The sequence below is a fragment of the Lineus longissimus genome, chromosome 4 (assembly GCF_910592395.1).
Source record: "Lineus longissimus chromosome 4, tnLinLong1.2, whole genome shotgun sequence".
Taxonomy (NCBI): Eukaryota; Metazoa; Nemertea; class Pilidiophora; order Heteronemertea; family Lineidae; genus Lineus; species Lineus longissimus.
The window spans coordinates 2,489,378-2,513,624 of NC_088311.1; the positions used below are offsets into that span (position 1 = coordinate 2,489,378).

The window sequence follows — 24,247 nt, forward strand, 5'->3', positions numbered from 1 at the left end:
TTAAATGCACTGTTGCAGTTCGCCAACTTGATGGGATATAAATCCTAGCACGAATATGAATGCTTTAAAACCGACTGCTTTGAATTTCATTAAAAAGCAATTTACCGCTGATGAATGGAAGACAAATTACAAGTTTACCCTCAGGCAAGAGGTGTTAGGGTGTCGTCTGTAAAGGAAGCAATTTGTGATAATTTAAAGGTATTTTAAATCAATCTCGTCATAATTACAAGTCATAGTGTGGCTTCTATGTGAAAAACGTTTTTAGGGTGGGGACATTTTACATTGATGCACACATGATCGATCATTTTATTGATGGGAAAAATGTGGATATTTCAAGAAGGTTCCAGAATGCTAGAAGCCAAAATATTGTGCTTTGTGATTTGTACGTCTTTAGAATTTAGTTTTGTAAACAGTGAGTTATTTAGAAATGTTTTTAAGTATGAAATCTAATGGCATTATACATTGTTGATTTTGAATGTCGTTGTTTATATCTTGCGAGGCGATGATGAACAACATACTAATATATGCAAAGCTGAAAAAGCACTACAAAATGTTTCTATTGATTTGAAGGAAAGTTGCAAGTTATTTGAAATGTTACTGCTGGTGACAAAGTATCTTTAAAGGAATGCTTATCATCTCGATGTTTCTAGAAACATTTTGAGCTAATTTGGTATTTTATTGTGATAATTTGAAATTCATCTTTTGTATTCTTGTTGATGTTATTGAGAATCGCTCCAAGCTATTGATTTATATGATGTCAGAAAGATGGAATTCGATTTATAATCAACACTAGAGTGGTTTGTGTAAAGATCAAGTACTTACCTACAAATATAAAAACTAAATATGACAATGTTAGACAAAATCGAGATATTATCTATTAATTTGTTTATTGTCAAAATATGCCCAAATGATCTTTGATTTCATTGCAGTTTATTCCAATAATTTTTTTATCGAAATCCAGTGGCGTTTAGCTATGATTACACAAGAAGCGAGAAAACAACTTCAGGCCTATGTCAGTTATTCTCATATTTCATTTGTTTGTAGATTCCACAGTGAACCTTGCATTGAGAAAATAAAAATGGCAAAAAACCTATTTGATTGAAAAAATCTCAGAAATTTAGTCGTCCCTGAAATAAAAATAGTAAATATCTATTTTGCAATGATAAATTAAACTTCCGGTCGTCCAGACCCATTATAGCCCGCAACCGCAATAGCAAGTTTTTGTGTCTAATGGTTCAATCGGAGGTTTTCTCATTATGCCATCAACACTTAAAGCATAGAAGATGTACAAATGACTTGTCCAAGCCAAACCTAGAAGCCAGAAAATCATTGTGCTTGGGGGATTCTCTTTGATCTCTCGGGTAGATTTTGCCAATTTCATTCATCAACAATATGAAATCATCTCTACCAAAGGCTTGAATTGTGACTTATTTCGCGTAAATAAATGACAATAAATGATGGTCATTACTGATGCCTTATTTGTATTAGATGGTCAAGGGAAACCTATTACTGTAATTTGGACATAACGTAGTAGAAACCTCTGGGTATCGAGGAGTTCCGATGAAATATTTGATATGGGACAAAACAACTCGTTGAGAAATAACATGGGTAACGCTTCTCAGAGGCAGCTCCACCTGAGTGGTGTTTGGTGAGAGAACCACTACCAACAGTGGGATATCAATTTCTATTCTGAAGCACTCCAAACTAAACATTGAAATGTGTTGCAGTGTAATGTGCTTTTAACTGCAGTTTCGACTGCTTCTGAAAATTTGTACCAACTGAAGCAATTATGGTTGTAACCGCTGCAGCCAAAACGATGCAGACGATGCATTAAGCATATCACATTGAAGACAATCTTACAGTGTAACTAGGATATTATAATTCTAAGCCCAACAACTAACTGCATCCACGGTCTGCTCCCAAACAACTCAAACTTTGGTGATACCACATCTTAGAACAGCAAGACTGATAGGTTGATTTGCACCCCACCTGCTGATGACACAACTCAATGAAAAGATTTCAGGTAAAGGCGTGATTTTCGCCATCAAGCTTGCTCGGCAGGAACAAACAGGTGTTAGAAGAGAATTGTAAATTACAACACTCCAACTGATTTATATTCATTGAGAAATTAGTTTCTGTGCGGTAAAATGGTTGTCTTGGCTTCACTGGAATGAATTTTTTTCTCGCGTAGATGTTGCACACGATGTTCGGATTATTGATGGTTTGAATAATTCATTAGTTATCGGCTCTCCAACAGTTTTGGTCAATAAAGTATTTTCAATGCAATGACATTAGATATGTGCACCTTATAAATTTGATGAAGAGACTGAAGTCTATTGTCAGAAACAGAATCACTTCTAGTGTAGTGGAGCGTGTGTGTTTAGGTTTGGTTTCACTTGACCATCCATCGTCTGTGTCCCAACTTAACGTGTTGATTTGTGAAAATGAAATGATACGGTCCAGATGGAATAACGATCGGTACCAAATCTAGGCAGGACTAGATGAGATGATCCTGCCTGTAATGCCCGTCGTTTTGAAACAGTGTATGCATGTACCCTTCTTTGAAAATCTCAGGCACAACAGCTGTGCTCGTCTGGTGCCAACTTGATTTGTTTGCTTTAAGTTTAAGTGCTTGGTTCTAAAAGGGTTAAAGAATTTGTGAGGTTAGGTTTACTGATTTACAAGCCCTTCAAGTACTACTGGAGTTGCTTGAGCATTGTTTCTGCTGTTAATGTATTAATTTAAGCCCCACGAATTCAGTGCACATAGACTAAAAACAGTCCGGTATCAACTATCAGAAGACAAGCAATAGGACTTGCTACCTGAGGGAACAGGGTGATTAGACCAAACCAAACTTTTGATGTTTCACGGGTTGAACTTCCGTTTAGTTGAAAAAGCAGACATTTTCGATGAAGAATTTCTGATGTATGATATCGAAGATGTCAAATAGCCATTAGAAATAGGTGGGCCTGCTATTAGACGAAAGGGTTAAAGTATGTCTGAAGTATATGATGGCCCCAAAACAATTAAAAAGTACCTAACTTGTTAAGTGTATAGTACAAAATAGACTACTTATTGTTTAGCCCTTGGCCTGATATAACAATCATTTAAAGGGCGAACGAATATAATGTAAGTGAAATTTCATATTTTCTTTGAAATATTAGATGCCCGTGTTAAATGGATTAGGTTTACTAAAAACACATCAGAATTTTAGATGCAAACTGTGTGATGACTTTGCCCTGTTGTTTTTGTCCATCTTTGCCTAGAGCTTATTTGCTGTTCTCAGGTAAGCGGTAAATTTACCTCTAAAAATAAACAACAAACTCTCAAAACACCATTTTCAAGAGAGTGAGGTGATCAACTTTGCCTTTCAGATATCTATAGTTACAGTAATTGCCATTTCTTGAAGGCCTGTTGGTCATAGATATTTGGTTGTATGTCCTGTTGTAATTTTAGTCACCTGTTGTTTAAAGTTCAGCTACACATAATATAGGCTACCCTCAACAAACATTTGTCAACTGTTTTAGCGCTTCAGACACTCAGACATTTAAAAATAATGTCTGGTTGAATTTGTCTGAAGCCACAACCTCTGAGAAGCGTACAAGCAATATTTACCCAATTCTAGTCTTTGGAAGTTTGCAAATTTGTAGGATTCTGAAGTGATTCGATCTAAACCAAACCTGACAAGGTCACACATTGAAATCTGAAATGTTACATTCCTGGAACTTATTACGTTATGACAATCAGATCTAAGACTAAAATCGAATTCTACGTGAATTAAATTTCAGTATAGATTTAATTTTGTCGGATTGAATTTGTTACCAATTTGATTGTTGACACATTAGGTTAGATTGACGGAGTTCTGTGATAGATCTTTTGTCTGGGGTGAGAAAAATAAATTCCTGATTTTCCTCATTATTCAGTGATTTGATTTGAAAAGTACAGCCTTGGTTCACCTGCTTTGAACCTAATCAAGTTGCAAACACAATCATAGTAGTACCAGCAATTTAGAATTCAGTTTTAATATTCCCTTATCTTTTTAGGTGTTCATTCATTTTCAACTCTGAGGAGAGTTTAGAGGAAGCAGCTTCCACATTAAACGATTGATTTTGTCTTCATTGTGAAATATGCTTCAACTTGGTGCAAAATTCATGGTAGTTTGTTAGAAATACATGTAATGTGATCAAAGCTTTACCAAGGAGGCTGGAGGAGTTTTGGTATAACTGTTTACTAGTTACTGCAGACGAAATATGAAGTCTTATAACATTCTCAAAATTTTCAAACAATTACCGTGCATCGTTAACATGGTCTCAATGATAGACCTTACACAAGTCGTTCATGGGATTACAAAATAGAAGAACAGCATCTTGCCCCGAGCCTAATCGTACCAGATCATGCCCAGGCATCACGGGTGTGCATTGATGCTAAGGATGGGTTCATAATGGAAGGATTTGTTCTGATGTAGCACGGGAGGCTGACTCGTGTGCCGATATACAATAGATATGCGGCGCTTATCACGCTGCCGTCTGGTGTAGGCTGGCCATGTCAAGGTAAACCGAGAAAGCTTTCCGGGAGTGAAGTATGCATTGTTAGCGAACTTGGAGATTGTTATTGTTCGTGGCAGTAATGATTGTCTAGTTGAAAACTTCATTGTGGATATAATTACAAGGGAACTCCCTTTAAAACTATCAAGGAACTCCCTTTTAACCATTAGGGAACTCCTTTCTATAATTTTTCACCGAACAATAAACGTTTTTGAGTTGTTTTCATTTTTTTTATCAAAGTGGCGGTTTAGGAGTTCCATACTTTTGTTATATTTTGAAAAAGTTAAGGGATGGAGCATGGATACCCGCTGAACAAGGTTTGACAGACTGTGGCCTGCCTCTTTAACTGTTCCTATAAAGTATAAGTAGATGTAATAACTGAGGTTAAAGCAATTTTTGGTAATATAACACTTATTTTCGGGGCTTGGAAAATTTTTTAAAGTTCACAATAAAACAAAAACACTCCTGCTTTTGAGTTGTGCAGATGCAGGGCTGAGTGCCCTGTTTTTGTTTTTTATATATCATCCGATGTTAAAAACTGAGACCAGTTGTTTAAAAATCAGTTCAAAGGCCCGAATGCACCCTGAAAGAAACGTAATAGATGTCTGATTATTCTGTAAACTGTGAGATTTTTGCAAACACTTTAGTTTCAGAATATTTGCGAATGCACTTCTGGTAAATGCAAAGTTTAAAAAAATGCAAATATGTAAACAATGGGAGAATGTAAAACACTGAACAACTGCACAAAAACAACTTGAACGATTTCAACAGAAAATACAATCCTAAATGGAACTTGAATGTCAACTACAGTTAGACCAGGCGTTCTATTCTGACATGTGTGTCAGTAAGGGTTTCTGAAGAAGTCAGGTCTACTTTCCTACCAAACTGGAATGAATTAAAACGGTATTGCTGGTGAAAAATGAATAGAAAATTGATGTAAATTGGAATATAAGTTTCCAATTGAGTTGAACCAATTAGTTGTTACTGTATCTAATGAATAGAATGTGTCAGGTTCAACAATGGTAAACTTATACAAAATGAAATCAATGGTAAACATAAGCAAAATGCTGTCTAATTGGGGTTGAAGCAGAACCAATTTCAAAGATAAGTTGTTGTATACTCTTGTACAGCTATCTAAGGTTACTTGGTAACAATGCATATCAATGTATTATTGTATGCATTGATGAATATGTTATACTCGCAAACGTTGGATGAAACCAAGTCCAATTATGTTGCGAAGTTAAAATGTCAATTTGAATGTCAATAAATACTCGAGATGAATCCACTAAGCTTGCATCAAATTTCGGAGAGTAACCCGGAAAGATCTGATGACGAGGTTGGATTGTCTGTTATTCTAGGAGTGCTGTAAAAGCTCTCAACTGAGTACATGTATAGTGCAAGTAACGGAAGGAATGATTTAAATCTATAATTCTATCAATGGCTCTAATTGAAAAGATAATCAAGTGGTAAAATAGACAAGCTCAGGAGATCGCTAGAACAGTTGTTTCAGGCAACACATATATATCTTATTTCAAAAAAATGGAGTGTATGAGTTGGGCATGAGTTCACATGGATTCAGGGGTATAACAAGCCATAGACTGGAAGATGATCATATCCAACCTCTGCTGATCTAATACTTGGTGTACCATGCCTAGAGGCAGACAGTGATCCAATGACAAACTCTGCACACAATTTGAAAGACTTAGAAAATGAGCAAAGAACTTTAAACAGAGGGAGTGACTCACCATGTCTGATGTTTTGTTAACTGAAGACATTTAAAAATCTAACTTTTACGCATATTTGGAAGTTCACAAACAGTTAGAGAGATGATATTATGCTTTCAGGTCCTTACTATTGGAAATATCTGAAACAAATGAATTTCCTAACCTTATAGAGCCTAAATAACTCCATGGTGCGGTTCTAGTCTTTACTCTCAACTTCGAGCCAGGAATTTAGTCTCCGCAATGCTTTTATGAAACCATTAAGGTACTCTTCCATTAAATTGATATTGAACTCATCTTAATGCTTCCCATGTTTCCTTGATATGCATTTCTATGTTGTTCTGTTATGAATTAGCTCGCAGCCTCACGAGAGATCGCCATCAGAAAACATGCCCTCCGCTGTGCGAATGTGTTTGCTTTTTGTCGGTGTACCCTGCCTCTGAGAGTGCATGTTTTACCTGTTATCACGCCGTTTGCTTGTGCAGAATTCTATGATAAAAAAATAACGAAAGACTAAGTCTGAAAGAAAGTTCAGTGTACCCTCTGTAACTGTTATTTTTTCTTACTCAGCAGCCAAAAAATGAAATCTTGTGAATAGGGCCACAATCAGTATTGCAGATTACTGGTAAACTGGACTTGATCTCATGGATGTTTAGATATCACTTCCCGTTCGTTTGGTAATTTTATCTCTTGATCAAGGATATCATCCTACCAAGGATTCTATCAAAACCGTTGTTAAAGTTTCATCTTCGATGTAAGAGCAATTTGAAATCACTCCAGTAAAATGAAAAATGTTTTGTCACGTTATTAAGTGAAGGAAAGCAAGATGATTGACTCTACTTTGGTGTTTTCCCCCTGTGGCCGGCATGGAGTGTAGCTAATCACCATCACCTGACTGAGCCACCTGACATTGGATTACAAACTTAAACCAATGTTCATAATGTTCATGTTGGTGACCTCCACACGCCCGAGCTACACCACAAAGCCTACTTTTTACTTTGTAGTGCTTGTGAAAGTACCATTAGAATGGTGATAAATTCCCACAACTCTTTAGAAACTTGTGCATTAAAACGTTATGAATACATATGATGAGAAACCTCTTACAACTATGGGTTATTCTAATCCTGGAGGAGGAAGTTAGCTGACAAGCATAAGATGCCCTTTGTAGAAATGAAAGTGTTTGGGAAAGTCGGATAAAGTTAGATAAAGTGTTAGGTTCAGATGGGAGTAAATCAGCCCTCCCAAAGGTACACCTCGGCGTCTTAGAAGTCTAAACCTTTGTCATGATAACACAATACCTTTAAGAAATGAAATATCATCAGTACTTCCAAGATACTTTTCATCTGTTCATTACATTTCTTGCATTTTTTTTTGCTGATGAAAAATATGTATAATCTTAGTCGAAAACCTAAAAAAATCTTTGTGCATTTTCATGACTTTGATCCCTGTCGCTTTGACGTAATTTCGCTTCCAAGGCGTTTCGCCTCTGAATAATAGGTGACAGTTTCTTTGTGTGATTTCCTCAGAAGTTATCTTCATGTAATGATAGATATATTAAACAGAACTCAACTTTTTCCAGCGGCACACAAAACTTAATTTCTGTCAGATTTGTCTGATGTTGTAGCTTTATGGTAATCATAATTCTTTATAATTAGTCACTTCGGCATTTTGTGTTCTTCACGAATGGCTTCTAAGATCTTAGGTTAGATTCATCTTCAAGTACAAAGCAGTCAAACAAACGTTTTTTCAATAGTTTTCATCATCCGTCTTTGATGTGTCTCTTGCATGCTGGTAAGGTGTCAAGTAAGGAGAATATCAGAATCACTCATACTTGTGGCAAGCCAACCAAAGCTGAGAAGGATCATCGTTACATCATTTTGCTCAGATAGTTGACATTTTGCATTATTGGTTGAATCTGGATGATTGTGATAAAACCAATTTGTGGCACTGCCACTGAATGTGGTCTGTTATGTAGAAAGGAAAGAAATGCACATACTGAGGGATCGTTACATCATTTTGCTCAGATAGTTGACATTTTTCATTATTGGTCGAATCTGGATGATTGTGATAAAACCAATTTGTGGCACTGCCACTGAATGTTGTCTGTTATGTAGAAAGGAAAGAAATGTACATACTGAGGGCTGTCAAAAGCTTTTTTCATAGAAGATCACCTCCAAAGAAGTTACACACTGTGTACTGCTGCATGTACTGCTGCATCCTTGATCAAATTGATATCCCCACCCTGCAACCACCCGGCTCTACATGATACTACACCATCACCATTGACCGCCAAATCAAATTGGACATTGACTCTAAGTCATCTTGGATACTCAATTCAAATGATCCCGATGCACTCTTTGACCCCAGACAACAGTTGGAGAATAATATTCTTCCTTGCAGGTACAAATATGAATATCAATGTTGTGATAGGAAATTTCATCTCATGCTTAATTGGAAGGGGTTATTTGAAACTGAATATGTAAGATGAATCCGTGGTTAACATGCAGTGAGGCGGAACTATTATGGACAAATTCTCTCAAGAGAAAATATGAGGTACTGTCTTGGGAAAATGTGAAGACGGGAAGGTTTGTTAAGTACACCTCTTGAAAAACATCTAATCTTTGGAAGATGCCAAAAATACATGTACAACTTTAAAACGCACCAGACCAGACAATGAAAAAATGGTTCTGAAACTTGCATTCTCAGATTTCAAACCATATGTCTGAATCGGACATTTTCAAACGTTCTCTTATCTTGACAATCAAACTGTAATTAATGCCAAGTACACCGACAATACCATTCACCACTTTGTAAAATAGCTACTTCACTCCTTATCAAATGCACCTTTATTTGACTTTACATACTTCAAATTTAATATTAATTCTTATAAGGGTGCTTACGCGGCTGATGTTCGGAAATCTCAGAACTGCTGAAATCGGAGACGGTTAGGTTCTGGCTTGGGGAAAAAGTTCATTTTATTCAAGTATGTTGCCTGAATGTCTTTTATGGTGACACTGTTTGGCAAAGTCAATAATCGGCAGGATGTCTAGTAGATGATAGTTTGGCTGCTGGGTGGTTGCTGCGGGCGTAATTCTGTTGTTTCACTGAGGCAGCTGCCAGTGTTTTGAAAGGTGTGTTTTGAAAGGGTGCTGTGCGAGGTAAGCAAGCTGTACTGAACTGTATAGTCAATGCATATACTGATGATGTTCATCTAGTTCAGAGTAATCCACCATTCTGAATTAAAATATCAATATTATTGTTGCTGCGAGAGACATTTCTTATAGATGATTCCCTAATCAGGCATTTTGTGTTCGTCGCAAAGCTAATTGGTCTTTCCTTCCCTAGGCTCACCTTTTTGAGTTAGCTTCTGTGTTAGCTTAGAGCTATGATAATCTTGTTCTAGAAGAGGAGACGGGATAATTTGGAGACGCCAGAAAGTCTTCCTTCATGTTGACTAAAGGAGTGTAACGGATACATGAAGACTCCAATTGCATAACACCAATGATTGAAATCCCCCAAATTTCAAATCATGCATATAGGTTGTGTTGGGAACATTTATGCAAAACACACAATTTATGTCATATTCAAGAGACAAATTGTTGCAATTAAGCCCACCAGACTTCAATGTATTGTGCACATTTTCTGCCCAAATTCTGATGGCTTTCAGCATTTCTTTTTTCATTGTATCCGAACCCAGTAATTACAGCATGAAACGATATTTGCATTTTGTTCTTGCTTGTTAAGTCCACACAGGATGGGTCGTTATTGTCATTACAAATTGCTAATGTGAGCACATAATCAGGCTTTAATTATACTTATCTAGTTTACAAGTTGTCTCTATTCCAAGTCATGACTAGTGGTAATTAAAACGGCTCTAATTATAACTCTACCCTCAAGAGACAATAGGCATTGGCTTGGAGCAGTTTATGTCCAACATTAATTGACTATTGTTGTTTTCAGTGGTAGTAAAGGGACCGAAATTATGCCGGTATAATGAACGTACAGCTATTGTTCCAAGTGATAGCCTGATCTATCGTCAAGTGTTATAACTACTTGATGTCAATATACTGTTTTTAAAACATCAACATCTATGTTGGCCAGTCTCGTCGCTCTTGCTCAATGCCCCAAAATGAAAACTTCTCTGGTCTTGGAGTATATGCTCCTAACTCCACCTTCATATCTTCATAAAATACAATGTACTACGGTACTGATTCAAAACTAATGTCTCTCACAATTTGATGCAGACCTTTCACATACATAAGAAAGCGCCTTCGGCTACAGTTAAAGATGAAAGTAGGATCTGACTGATTTTATACGATAAGTTTTTTTTGCAGTTGAACGTACTGAAGAGTACTAAATGACCTTTTTTTCTACTGACCTTTCAAAATAACTTGCTGTCCATTTTGAAATGTTGGGTGTATATCAAATAAAACAAACATGACCGAAATACAGGATTGTGGCAATTACTACAGAAAATTGGACCAGCCACAATTAACTGGTCTAATTTTTAGAATTTTTGTTTATACAACCGATTGGTATAAGGGGAGTTTAGAATATCACAAATAGCCAGTATGCTGCTGCCGACTGTCATAATTGCACAATTACTGTCAAAATATTAATGAGTCCTTTTTCGTTTTTTTGTCATCTATACTGGACGGGGTATTTCAGTGTGCTGCCTGGGGCGTGTAAGGGCAATTATAACATTAGTTATTTGTAATTTGCACAATATTGACCCATCTCAGCAGTGACTAATGAAGTAAGTGAAATATTTTCCTGGAACTGAAGTATTTGTTCCTCTAAGTGCGTTTGTGCTTTATGACAATTGACTTAAAGATTGTATGTCAATGCCAATATGATTCCAATGCCTATCGCCAAGAGGATGATATAGCAAACAGCCTCCATGGTCACGATCCTAATTTCATTGGATCTTGTGCACTTCATGCATTCTTGCTACTAAAACTCCTCAATAGAGATCTCTTCAGTAGGTAACGCCATTGAATGATGAATTTCAATATTTACAACAAAGAAGCGTGCACACGTGACAAATATGTATGATTTTGACTGGTCGCATCCATCTTCTAGTTAAAGATGGATGAATTATCAATCCACATTTTACAGACAACGCACGCAGAGGTATCGAAGTTAAGGTGAAATTTGGGCATGAAGTCTGATACTAACTACCGTAGAAATGTCATCTGACTTCACATCTTAACCCCGGTGTATCCTAAATTTCAGTAGAACTCAGATGGGCAGTCCCTGCATTGCTAACCTCAGCAATTCTTACCGGGCCATTTATACACATTGGTGAAGTTGGGCAAGTCAGGACAAATATACTTGCCTCACACCGTCTTCTAACCAGGGACTTCTTGACCACTAGCGAAGAGTTCAAGCCACTTGTCCTCAACAGCATTCAGCACAACATTCTCATCTATACTGGTTTATACGTTTACTTGTTTATAAGTTCGTTTTTTAAACCAAGTGTCAATTGCGTATCACATGAAGGATCGATATATCCACGATTTAATAGAAACTCAAGTAACAATTTACCCTAAGACAAGTCTTACTGGGTGTTTATAGTCATCTCAGAACATGGAAGACACAAAAAATGAGCGGAAATACGATAAATGCATGCCCTTCTACGGTTCTGATCCATGCCTTTGATATGGATGATGTTAATTTGAAACTAGCCAGTGACTAATATGATATCTGATCACATCCCGAATTGAACTTGAAGATTTTGCTGTAACTTGGACAAGTAGGCAGCACTACCCTCCTAAACATTGACCTCAATCAAGTCCATGATCTTTATTTGTGAACCCTGCTAGATAAAAAATGAAAAAAAAAATCAATCTGGGAGACTGTGACTTACGTTAAGATATTATCCAAACGTTTCCTCAGGCTAGGTTTTCCATACGCTCGCAAGACTCTCCAATAAACAGCAAAAGGCTATCACCAACTGCAATGAGAGTCAAAGAAATCTTTCAGCATTATTGATCGGTTGGCGTTTTTTCCTGTCTCGTCCTCAAAATATGTATCAATCATTTGAGGAACCGACGGCTCGGGAACGACGCATGCATTCAATAGTTTTTGATCGGTGGAAAATATGAACATTCCCAATATGAATCTGCTTTCATTTGGGCCTTGATATGAAATTTTATATACAGAATTCATAGAATGTTATCACGAGGGATTCCTTGTTTTTTTTGCATCGTGATTTTTTCTTCCACCCAAGAAATGCCCTTCCCTGAAGCGTTTTGAGTGGATCGTCTCATAAGAATGCATTTTTTATTGATGCCTGTTATTTGTGTTTGCCTGAGGGAGAATCTTTCCCTTTGCCACTTTTGAGTTATCTCGGCTGGAAAGATTCCTCATGAGCTTTTTTTAGCTGTGCAAATGTAAGAGTTGAAATTATGTCTCAAAGTTCCTGACTGATTTTAGAGACTGGAAGCACAAGGTGTTTGACAGAGCTTTGAATCATGTGGCTTGTTGAGTTAAAAATACCGTGACAAACCAAGTAAACGTCCTCTTTACATTTCTGAGGCCAAGCAGATGCTTACTGTGATTCAGATAGACCAATGACATTTTGAGTTGTGCTAACCAATTTATATGAGGCATCTGGCATCTTTTTCGGGAGTTCTCTCTGAAAGTATAGCAGGCCTATTATGACATATTAGGAAATATTTGGGATGGGGCTTCTACACTGATGTAGTCACACCTTCGAAGAGAGTGATTGCATTCTAGTTGCTCATAAAGAGAACTCTCAATGCTGATAAATAATAGTTATATCAGTCTAAACCTGGTCATCTCTAGAACTTTTAAAACCTGAGTGAAATAAGAAATGAACTAACGACCCCTGAACAGCTTTGTCTAACATTGGTTATGTATTCCATCAAAGAGACTTGAAGTGTGTTCCAAGATTTCAGACCGGGCAAATCATGAAATATTAATAAAGAAGCAATGTCTAGTTGGAGGGTTTGAGGTGAATCAAGAGACGGATGGCTCCGGTGTCCTAAAATTTGTGTTTACTTGGCTTCTTTAAAAATTGCTATACATAACGTGATTTCATCACAATGAAGCAAAATCTAATGAACGATTATGTTGACAAACATAATTGCTCTCAATGTTGAGATCATGACATCCAAATAATGGTCTTAATTTCCCATACATTGAAATAAAACATGAGTAAAAATGTTGATCTATTGGTTTCCATTCATTAGGTGAATTGATAACTTAATTGGCTCCACCCTTCCACTATCTTTCTCTGCCTGGGTTACCCACATTTTAAGTTCTTTGAAGTATTGATTGGTTTGAGTCATGGAAGCAAGCGGCAAATACCAAGGTGCAAACCAAGGTACAAATCTGTGGCTTTCTTTGATATGCCTGATAAACGTATGATATGACCTTTGTTATCAACAAATTGATTACTTTTCAAACTGTTGATCAACACTTGATAGATTGAAAATACCTTTTGTATTATGTTTCAAAACAGGCTAACCGATGATTTCACCTGCTCTTCCTGGCGTGATGCACAAACAAGGACCCAAGACCCTTGAGATCTCAAGAGCGTGTCAGTTGTCGATATTGTAGCCATTCTTGGGTTAAACCCTTAATGTCGCCAAGGGGCATGAACCTTCCCCTCCTCCACGCCTCATGAAAGTCTTTTGAACCCTTGAGGGTACTTTGTTATTAATCTTAAGGTTGCCGTCACTTCTTTATTTCGCACTTATATTTTCATTACATCAAAAACGTGTGCAATGCAGCAGCAGATTGTATTGGGACAATAGATGAAGGGTCACTGTGAATACAATATGGAAAAGGGTATTTTCAGAGCAAGGACTGCAATTAGAAGACCCTGCCGTGTTATGTGACATTTGTCAATTTTCTCTCTGATATCCTTTGTGAAATGGTGCAGCAATCTCTTTTAAGGAGGGACATTTAGGTATAATGATAATGCAAGCATTACAGGGGGTCGGCTGTTTCAATATTGGAGAAAAGATGTTGGGGTTCAAAGGGTCCAAAATTGATGCTAAAAGATTTGTCAAGTTTGATGCGATCAGCTGCCATCTGATTTGGAATAATATGGCATGATAAATCGATCCATTTTTGTCTCTTTGACAAGAAATGTATCATTACTGATTTTGTTATTAGACCCTTTGTCCAGTCCTTTCCCGGCATCAAGGATTGCCAATGAATGTCTCTACTCTGATACCAGTAATGGGGTTCTCTTGTTTTATACTTGTTAGGTAGTATGGCGTGTGATATTTCAAGCGGTTATCCAATGTCAGCAGTTGTTCCAATACTAATATTAGTAGTCCTAACACAGGTCAGAGTACTCTCTGCAAAGTTTGGACAAATCTTTTGTCAAAACATTATACAAGCAAAGGACAAAGGCAGTTCTTCAATCGGAGCCCAGCAGGAACCCATCTTAACTGAGCAAGGGTGCCTCTCCTCGTCCTGAGGGGTGAAACCAAGTTGGATACAGACAGGTGCTCTCACAGGGTAATCCTCCCCATAATTGTGACAAACTATTGTCATTTCATTCTGGATTAATTGATCAGTCAGATCCTCCGTAGAGGTGTCAGGGTTCACAGTCTAGCCATGGGTCCTACCCAGTGGTTCTGAAGCTTTTTGTCCCTAATTAGTCAGAATTAGGGAGCAGTAGTCCTACACAATGGCGCTACATCCTCGCGGAAGCATCCATTCAGACTACCCTGGTTAATTATACCCCTAGTTTCCTGTTTGAAATTTAGTTGAAACTATCCGTGTTGGGTTTCTTGGTTCTTTTTATCCGAATGAAATCTGAATGTTGCAAATATCGGTTGAAACACTACAGATCAAATTTCCTGTTCATAGGATTTAAATAGATACAGATAGAACCCCAGGCAATGTCCAAAATCAGTTAGATTTCCCATCTTGGGGATAAGGAATGAAATGATAAAGGTATAAGGTATTAGACGAAAGCTGCTCATGGTTAGGCTATGCTCTACTAATGGCAAAACATGGTGTTGTAGACTGCTGGAATCTAGCTCAGATGCGCACAACCTGCGAGAAAATCACGAAAAGGATTTTAAGCCAAAAAGTTCAACTTACCAATGTGGTTATCCTAATAAGTCCAGTAAAGTTGTCAGTTTGAGTATCTACAAGTACAAGGGGTAAAAGAAATAAGATTTGATGAAAATCATTGCGAATATTAGAACTGACTTCTTGCTTAAGGAGGCCTTCCCAGCTTAAGAGTGGTAGCCTTTCTGATCTAATTCTTAAAGTCTTACAGAAGCAGCCTGCAAGAAGGGGTTAAGGCCAATTTGTTCTGCCCTGTTTGATAATGAACCCTAACATCTATTAACCACAGCAATAATTGTCCAAAGAGGAAGTAAGCGTTTCTAAAATGGCCACATTTCCTCAAATGGTAACAATTTACATGATACTTGCGAGGTGTAAACTCAACTCATCAGTTTTGTGCAGCGGGTTTAAACTAATAACCATAAACTGTTTATGACCATTTTGAATGTCTGACGGGGGTTTGAATTGGCCCCAAGCAAATATTTGATATACAGGCATGTGGGTAGAAATGATATTACTGGTGAGATTCGGGTGATAAAACTTTCTGTTGGTGTGCGCAATCAATTTGAATGTAGGTCTACTGGGAATTGTGTGCAACATTTACTAAATTTGTTCTGAATGTATTGCGTGATAAATTTCGAATTTCTATTTGTGAGGAAGTGCATAATGTTGTGTATTCTTAGCCAGAATGATGTAGCAGATTATGGCTTTGTATTTTTGTAACAGAGTTAGAAGAAGAAGAGCAAATTTGGCCATGTCTGATTTGGGCGATTCCTTTTGACAGATTGGTATGACTTGGCGATTTCTTCATTGTTCTTGATGTCCCATTTGGAAATCTTGATGAAGTCTGCAGCTTGGTCACATCTCAGAAATCTGTGCATTTCCACCTATTTCAAAAGTTGAAGAGGCTGATTTTATGAATAAACCTTTCATTCTTCTGCAGGTAGGGCAAACAGGTTGGGAAAACTTCAAAACAACTTGCAATTACAAAATTAATGAAATAAGTAATAAGTTGATTTTACAATCATGCATTCATGATTGCCTTCTTTGCATTAAATTGTTTTGCCAAAGTCATTTATATTAATCATTAGTTTTGTACAGACTAATTTGTGGCAATGGCGACCATTCCCAAACTAATTATGTAGAAATAAAATATTTTCAACAGCGATCAGAAATGTACGTGATAATTTACCTTCAGCAGGTTTTGCCTTTTGTGAAACACATGTCAGGGGTGGTCGAACGGGATTGGCGAAAGGGATGGGGTTGTGGCACACCTGGCGAGACTGCTTTGGCTGGCTCGATTAGACTCACTCTTCGTCTTGCGAGTTTTCAGCCTGACTCTCATTGTTCAAATGACAGTACTAATATTGACTTGAAGGGGAACTTATAGTTTTTGGAAAAATGATGCATGTTTTGCATTTGGCAGTCTTTTATCAATATTTATAAGTTTCCAGCGACCATCTATACAGGAGAAAGGAATCCGTAGTGTGAAATGCAGGTCCTGTCATCCTATATAGTATATCAACACGTAATGCCTTGTAACTTAATATGACTACTTCTGAAGTATTGCCTATTCGTTACACTGCTCTGTTACAATTGCGGTACTCCAGATGCAGGAATAATTTGACTGCTTAATACTTGTGGTTTAATTTGACCAAATTAGGAGGTCTATGGGAAAATAGTGAAACGTGATGGGTTACATAGGTACTGATAGCTGTATGTACGAAATAATGCCATGCTGGTCACTGATTTTAGGTATTATGTAAAATATAACAGTGCTTTGAAGGATGCCGAATAATATTCCATTATAAATACCAACACGACACCAATTCAAAACCAAGGCTTCTCGTTAAGAACTTGAAGCGTGCCTTGTTAAATTTTGTTTAATTTCAGTTATGTGAGATAAGGGGATTGAAAGTGTTCATTGTTTTCGACCCGCATATGCCCTTTCTGGTGTAATAGTTAAGATTGTGGGAACTGCAAACAAGCTGGCAAAGATGTTTTGGCAAACATGGTGTAACCACATGCAAGATAAAATCCAAATTGATCAATTTTGTTCCGTGTCATTCATCATCCATCGGTCACATAGTATTATTTTGCAATCATAAAGTTCCCTTGAACTCCAGTCTCACTGTCTTCAGTTCATGCAACATTTTAGGCCTACATCAATAGACTCACTGTAACAACCTCATCCTACCCAAACTCTATTGTGTGTCCTGGATCAGACCCGTTGAAAAAAGAACGTGAATCCGACCCCGTTCCTGTGTCTGTGTGAGGATTGGGTACTGTACTTTATCATCCAGGATCTCCTGTGGCTGTTAACACCATCATCACCAGGACTGTTGTTCTTGGTAGGAATTAGAAATAAATCAAACATATAGTTCCCTTCAATGCTAGACAATAGTATTTGCCACTGAATAAGTGTTTGCAGCAGGAATACTGCTATGTATTGGAGCAGCTAAAGACACTCTCTTCGAAGTTCTGATAAAAGAACAGCTAGTTTAAAAGATTCATGTGACAACCAGGATACGGCAGCTCAACGTACTCTTCTGGTATATTCCTGGTACAATACATATTATCCTCAAGAACACTATGCGTACGGTGATACCATTTGTGTTCAAGTTACCAAATGGAACAGTGAATTTTGTACTGTTGCTGTTGTAAAAACATCTCCATCTCTAATAGGTAATGCATTCTGTCTTTCCTTGAGACGTGCTTGTAGTCAGACTCAAGAACCTCTCTAGTGCAGACATCCTTCTACTTCTACATCTTTCAGTTTCCTTAATTGAGAGGTTACAGACATTTGAGACGCTATGTCAAGTAAACCTCGTTCTAAATGAAACTCTTTTGGTGGAATTCGTCTTTCGGGGTTCCAGTTTCTCTCTTTCTTAAAACAAATTGCACGTTTAGCCCATGCAGACAGATACCTATCGACACCCAATGGCACTTCCGATCCCTACTCGAAGACAGCATCCATCCAAACCAAAATATGGTTTGAATTGGCTCTCCTTTGGTTGAATTATGAATATCGACTAGACATTTCGATTCCTCGCATGTCCATGATTGCCAAGCCTCCTTGAAGCTCACAGTTGCTATCACAACCAACAGCAATAGCATTACAAATTAGGGAAATTCAATTTTTCCATCCAGTGACCCCTGTATCATGATATATGTGCCGTCTGCCTCAGCCAAAGATTCATCAATAGAAAACCTGGACAGACAAATAGTCTCCCGGAGAAATTGAAGGGTGTCCACGCCACATCTCATGATCGTGTCCGCACCAATAACGATCCTGTCCAGTGCGTTCTCCGTGAAAATTGGATTTTCGATGGATTTTGAATTTACGCCTATTTATGGATATATGAGTAATCCAAACAACATGAGAGCGGTCTTGGTGTGATGAGAGTCGGATTAGAGACGTTATTAGTAGTCAGTACTGGTCATTTTCTCAGCTGACCACAACACCGCGGCTGGCTGTTCCATCCAGTTGCTCAGCCCCTCTCCTGATCATTGTCGAGAAGGAGATGATGCGATATCTTGTATGGATGATGCTGAGCTGTCTTGATTTGGCAGAGCAGAAGTGATTATCAAATACTTTATCATTTTACTTTCATTTTTCTATCTTTTATGCAGACAGCTCATTTGATTGTCGCAACGATGATGGGGCTTTTGTTGGCATGATTTCTTAATCTTCTCAGGGAGTTGTTAAATTGAGAATGTGAAGAATGAAAATTTGCTGAATGCTTTGACCAAATGTATCAAACCAGGCATTGAGATGTTTCGAGTTGTTGGGATATTGCAGTTGAAGCATTGTGGATTGTAAGTAATAACTGTGCTGATGCATTTTCCCCCCCCGGTCGCCTCAAGAGGTCTATACTGTTTATTCCGTCTACAAAACCCTCATATTCCAGTAACCAAGAGCAGGGGAGTAAATTGATGTGCGCAGTCGGATAAAACGATGATTTATATTCATTTTGTCGGCTGTCAGGTTTTAGTTCTGATTAGATTCTCGGTTGCTTTTGAGGTGAGCTTGAAATATTGATTTTGTGCGGTCAGAATATTGGCCAGAGTAGGGATGAGACATCTAATGTGATACCATCACATGGCTGACAAGAGATCGCAGTATTGCATTTGCTATGTTTGGCCAGATCTTTTGAACTTGATTTTAGATTTTCTGATGGGATTTCTAGTTGCCTTGGCTGAAAGGAAGAGTTATTGACTTTGAACGGCCTGCTTTTGGCCAGACTTGGCCAGACGCCGCACCATCAAACAGGTGTGAAGTCAGATTGTGGAGGTAGTACCGTCATATGGTCACAACATCTTTTCTGGTATATGAGTTTGCGTCACCTGTGGCTCATGGTAGAAATGCCCAGTCAAATTCAAGGTCAGAATTGTACTCGACATGATATCTTAGCTCGAGCTCTTTACAAGTGGTGAGAGACATAAAAACGACAATGTGTTATTATAGCTGTACTTGTCTCAAATTATCCTTTGGCCTCTTGTTGAGATTATTGCGTGGTCAGTTGATCTAGCCATTGCATCAGCGTCACCACTTATTGATTACCAGTGAAGAGGGGTGGAGAACATTTACTGGAACAGCTGGCGAGGGAGCCGAGAATTTAGGTGTAAGGTTTCTTGCGTGGTCCGTTTCAGTAATAATTTCGTTGTGACTTTGATGAGATGAGGTCGTGTCGTCGATAAGGACTCAAAGTTTTTATCTCTAATCAATAGTATAAGGAGGAAGCTTAACAAATGTTGTTAATGACCTATAGACTGATTAAGCATTGGCTAAGAGCAGATAAGAGAATGAAGTTGCATGTCAGTCCTCGTGATATTGCTCACGATCATGCAGGGTGAGGCGACTTACAGGAACTATGCTGTTCAACCTATCACTGTTTTGTAGAAGTTGTGAAATTTTAATTTTTTCATCCATGACCCTGTTTGATAAAAAAGGATTCGCCACTTTAACTATGAATTTATAATTGTAAGAAAAAATAATGGATTCTGGTATATTCTATATTAGAGAGGCCGGGAAAAAACGTGAAAACAGAATTTAAAGGGTATGCATTTTAAACTGCATTATCCCACAAAAGAGTTTATTCACGAGCTCGACACAAATTTCTGTCCAGCGAATAATAGAGTAGAAGTGTAATTCCCATTTTCTCACCAGCCCAGGTTAATGACACTTTAGTTCTAAGGGCACACTATCCATTTAGCATGTTCACTGCAGATTTTCTACTGCTAGATTCCACCCCAATCCTAAAGACACTAGTAACATTGTCATCCTTATCCCGTTTCTATAGTTACAATAAAGTTAAGTTTTATTTTTAAAAATTAGGTGATATTCTACCCATCTTCAGAGTTATATTGGAGAAAACATGTTTCAGTTTCCATGGTAACACTCCACTCATTTTTGCAAAAAAATAAGATGTCTTGAAAACTCCATAAAAAATTCTGTTTTATGTCACATGAAGCTGGTAAATCTTTTATTTTTCTATTTCAGGGAAAATTAATGTTATTTGTTTTCTTTTTGATTCTAACGCTTTCTTCAAATTCTTTGGCTTATTACATAGCAGGCATGAGGTGTGCATTTGTTAACTTGAATGTCAGGAAAATCAATGACAACAGTTAACCCTTTTGCAGAGAGAGAGGCTCTTGTCGAGTAGACATTACTTCAGAATTACTGTGTAACGTGAGTTAAGATGATGGGTAACAGACCAAACCATTATTCCTTCTTCATTTGACATTTCTTTAAGAACTTGTTTAATAAGAAATGTGAGTATGTTCTCATCATCTCATCTTCCAAGCACTTGGGATGCTAAAGCGCTTTGAGCAGGGTTAAGTTGAAAAACACTAACCTATATTAATGTAAAACTTAACTTTTATTAGAAGGTGAACAATAAGACTATGTAGTTTGAAACATCCACATAGAAAGCACTTTCTAAACCTGATAAGTTTTGGTTGGCAGATCGAATAGCAGCTTTCAACTCTCACAGATGGCTGCCACTCTCACCTCAAGATATTTCATAGATTTCATAAATATTTAGACATATTTTTAGACATATTTAAGTTGGAATGTAAATATCCATTACTCCGATAAACTTCAGGATGACCTTTTAAATTTGATTATAGTTTAAGGTTCCATTTCTACAACTGCAAGTCAATAACTTCTTCTAACAGGATGTTTTATATCTGTGTGCACTTTTGTAATGTATTGATCAAACATTTAACTGTTAACACAAGTGCTCATATCGAAGAGGTCAGGTGACTTTCTTCTGTTTTTGACAAAAACCCTTTCATTTGAAGACCAAGAAAGTTTGTACATAATAGGAGAATTAACCAGTGCTCATCGAGTAGCATCCAGATCCTACCTCACTTAGTCCAAAATCCCCAACTAAGCAGAACAGATTGCAGAAGGGGCACTGCACTCTCGGAGCACAACCTTGATCTTGATATAGCAGCATTGATCATCTGGAGACAGTAAATGAGTGATTTCACATGTTAATTATCTATTAATCACTTGCTGCTTGATATTAATAAAGATGCTAGTCAATTTAATCATAGAGATAAATTTATCACAGCCATTTTTTAATTCGGGCACCTGGAGGCAATATAGAGTATTTACCATGCTTTTAGATTGCTTCAGATCTTTCAGTTCATACTTTGCCCAGGGTTATGATATAAATATTTTCATTGGCTCTAAACAGAAGAATGTTCTCAACCAATTTGTTTAGTAAACTTTCAAATTTTGCAATCTTCAGCTACGGATGGGTTTTTAAAGGTACCTTCAAAAAGCTCTTGCCTTCTGGTATGTTTCAGTTTAACCCGTAGGTCCATGACATAATTGGAACGAAACCAAATGACTAGTGAAGTTAGAAAGCATTACCTTTAGGATGCTTCCATCTGTTTATGATCTCCTTCATTCTGTACCTCTTTGTCTACCACATATGCATTTCTCAATTACTTTGAAACTTGGCTGATTGCTAAGTCGTTCGGTAGAAGGATTTAGCGTGTAATTAAAGTACTGTAGCATTGGTGCTTTGAGAATATACATAATTAATCACTCAATTAAAAGGAGAAACTTCGCCTAAGGAAAATACTCACCTCTGGTTCAATTTCCTTTACTGTGACACGTGAAAGAAGCCATGCCAAGTTGGTAATTTGACTTGAATTGTAAACCCCGGTTATGATTTGAATGACAACTGATACAAGGACATGCTGGCAGTGGAAAAGTCTTGCCCTTTGTCTATTCCATATCAATTTGAATGAAAAAACCTGTAGTTATTACTGGGTGTAAGTGCACCTGTCTTGAGTCAGTGGTATAAGGAATGAACTTGCTCATTGATATCAGCAATGGCAGCTAGGGTAAAAGTGGATTTCACCAAGGAACTGGTACTGCAGATTGCGACCAAGTAAAGTTGACATTGATACTAACTGAGCACAAATACAACAATTTTCATTTATTTTCGTTATCATTTTTATTCACGATCTCAACATTCTACATTGGTGTTTACTTTTAATTTCCCTTGCATAGATTGATGTTTTGTTGGCAGTTGTCGATTGCTTCAACTGATTTGACATGACTCTCTAGGTGTGTCCAATTTAATAAGGTTATAAAGTACACATGGGCGATATTGCTAGATGACCACTGATATTAGCTTGGGCAAACAGTAATTCTTAATGTCTATTTTGTTTGGACTCCAGTCAAATCAGTTAATTTTCTTCTTTGAGGGTTAGTTTGCAATTAAGGCTGGTCTTAAGTTTGGGTCTGAAGATTCTTTGATCTTCAAGTATTTGTAAAGCCGACAGCGTAGTAGCAACAGAATTTAAGGCAGGTTACTGTCTACAAAAACTTTGCTTTACCGATTTGAAAAGATTAGTTGCTTCATTTGGTGATGCCAGAGAGATTTCCTGTTGATGTTGACATTCGTCTGAGACATGGAAGTATTATTAATTTAGTCAACCAAATGGAAAATGCATAACTAGATAGATACCTAATTCACAATAACAGGCACTCTGTCAACGGTTTCTGAGGTTAATGCTGTAGGCCAATCCGTCTATCAGCATACCCTTCTTTCATTTCAGGCCACCTCCAGAGGATGTTTTCAATTGTTTTCAAAGTAGCTCCAGGTATCTGAAAACCTTGGTGAAAATATTCATAACACTTTAACATGCATCTTGCACACAATGCTAACACAGCGAAAAAGGTAATTTATCTTATAAAAAGCGCTGTTTTTCTTGTAGCCTGTAGGTTGGTTTAAACAGTAGCATCTTTATCTTGTGCACCCTGTCAGCTCAGATAGGTAGTGACTGTGCAGAGATAAACTCCTGGCCTCGGCCACACTTACAACTCAACAGGCATTAACCGCAAAAGAAACCTCCATGTGCCATTTAAAAAAGTTAAGCTTAATGAGTTTGTGGAAGTGTGTAGCCCGTACTAATGTCACCTACAAGTATCTTCTGTATCATAAACTTGGCGTGGTATTCCTTACGTAATCTGCTATTGATGACTTACTTTCAAAGTTTTTAGGGAATTTTTCTCACCTGAACATAAGTAAAGAGCTGAATTCTGTGTCTGCTCAAAATTAAATCAATTCAAATATTTTGGGTATACTTCACCCAACAAGTTACCTTTTCACCCTCACAGTTGAACTATTCCTCTAGTGAGTGGCAGCCACTGATAGCTCTATCATTCCTTGCTGCTTTCTTTTTTAGCCAACAACTTTGTTGCATTGTGTTGAAACCATACGAACACTGTGGTCCTTGTATAAGTTGTCTGAGACGCATGCTAGGCCGAATGAAGGAAATCTGTGGTTTCTCAAGAGTGCCTCTAAGGTGTCCGAGGTGTATGTCAGACCAGACAAGAGAAATATGCGGTTTCTCAAGAGCTTGTGACACATTCCAATGGGTCTTCATGGTACA

At 37.5% G+C, this 24,247-nt stretch overlaps 1 protein-coding gene across 2 annotated transcripts in view; it reads right to left on the bottom strand.

Annotated features, from left to right (window-relative positions):
- Window positions 1-24,247, bottom strand: part of LOC135485905 (uncharacterized) — a 124,065-nt gene that overhangs the window by 77,893 nt on the left and 21,925 nt on the right. For both annotated transcript variants that reach the window (XM_064768278.1, XM_064768277.1), the window contains exons 2-3: window positions 15,356-15,402; window positions 12,135-12,221 (exon numbers count right to left, since the gene is read on the bottom strand). The gene's annotated coding sequence lies outside the window, so the exon portion shown is untranslated. The remainder of the gene's footprint in view (window positions 1-12,134; window positions 12,222-15,355; window positions 15,403-24,247) is intronic.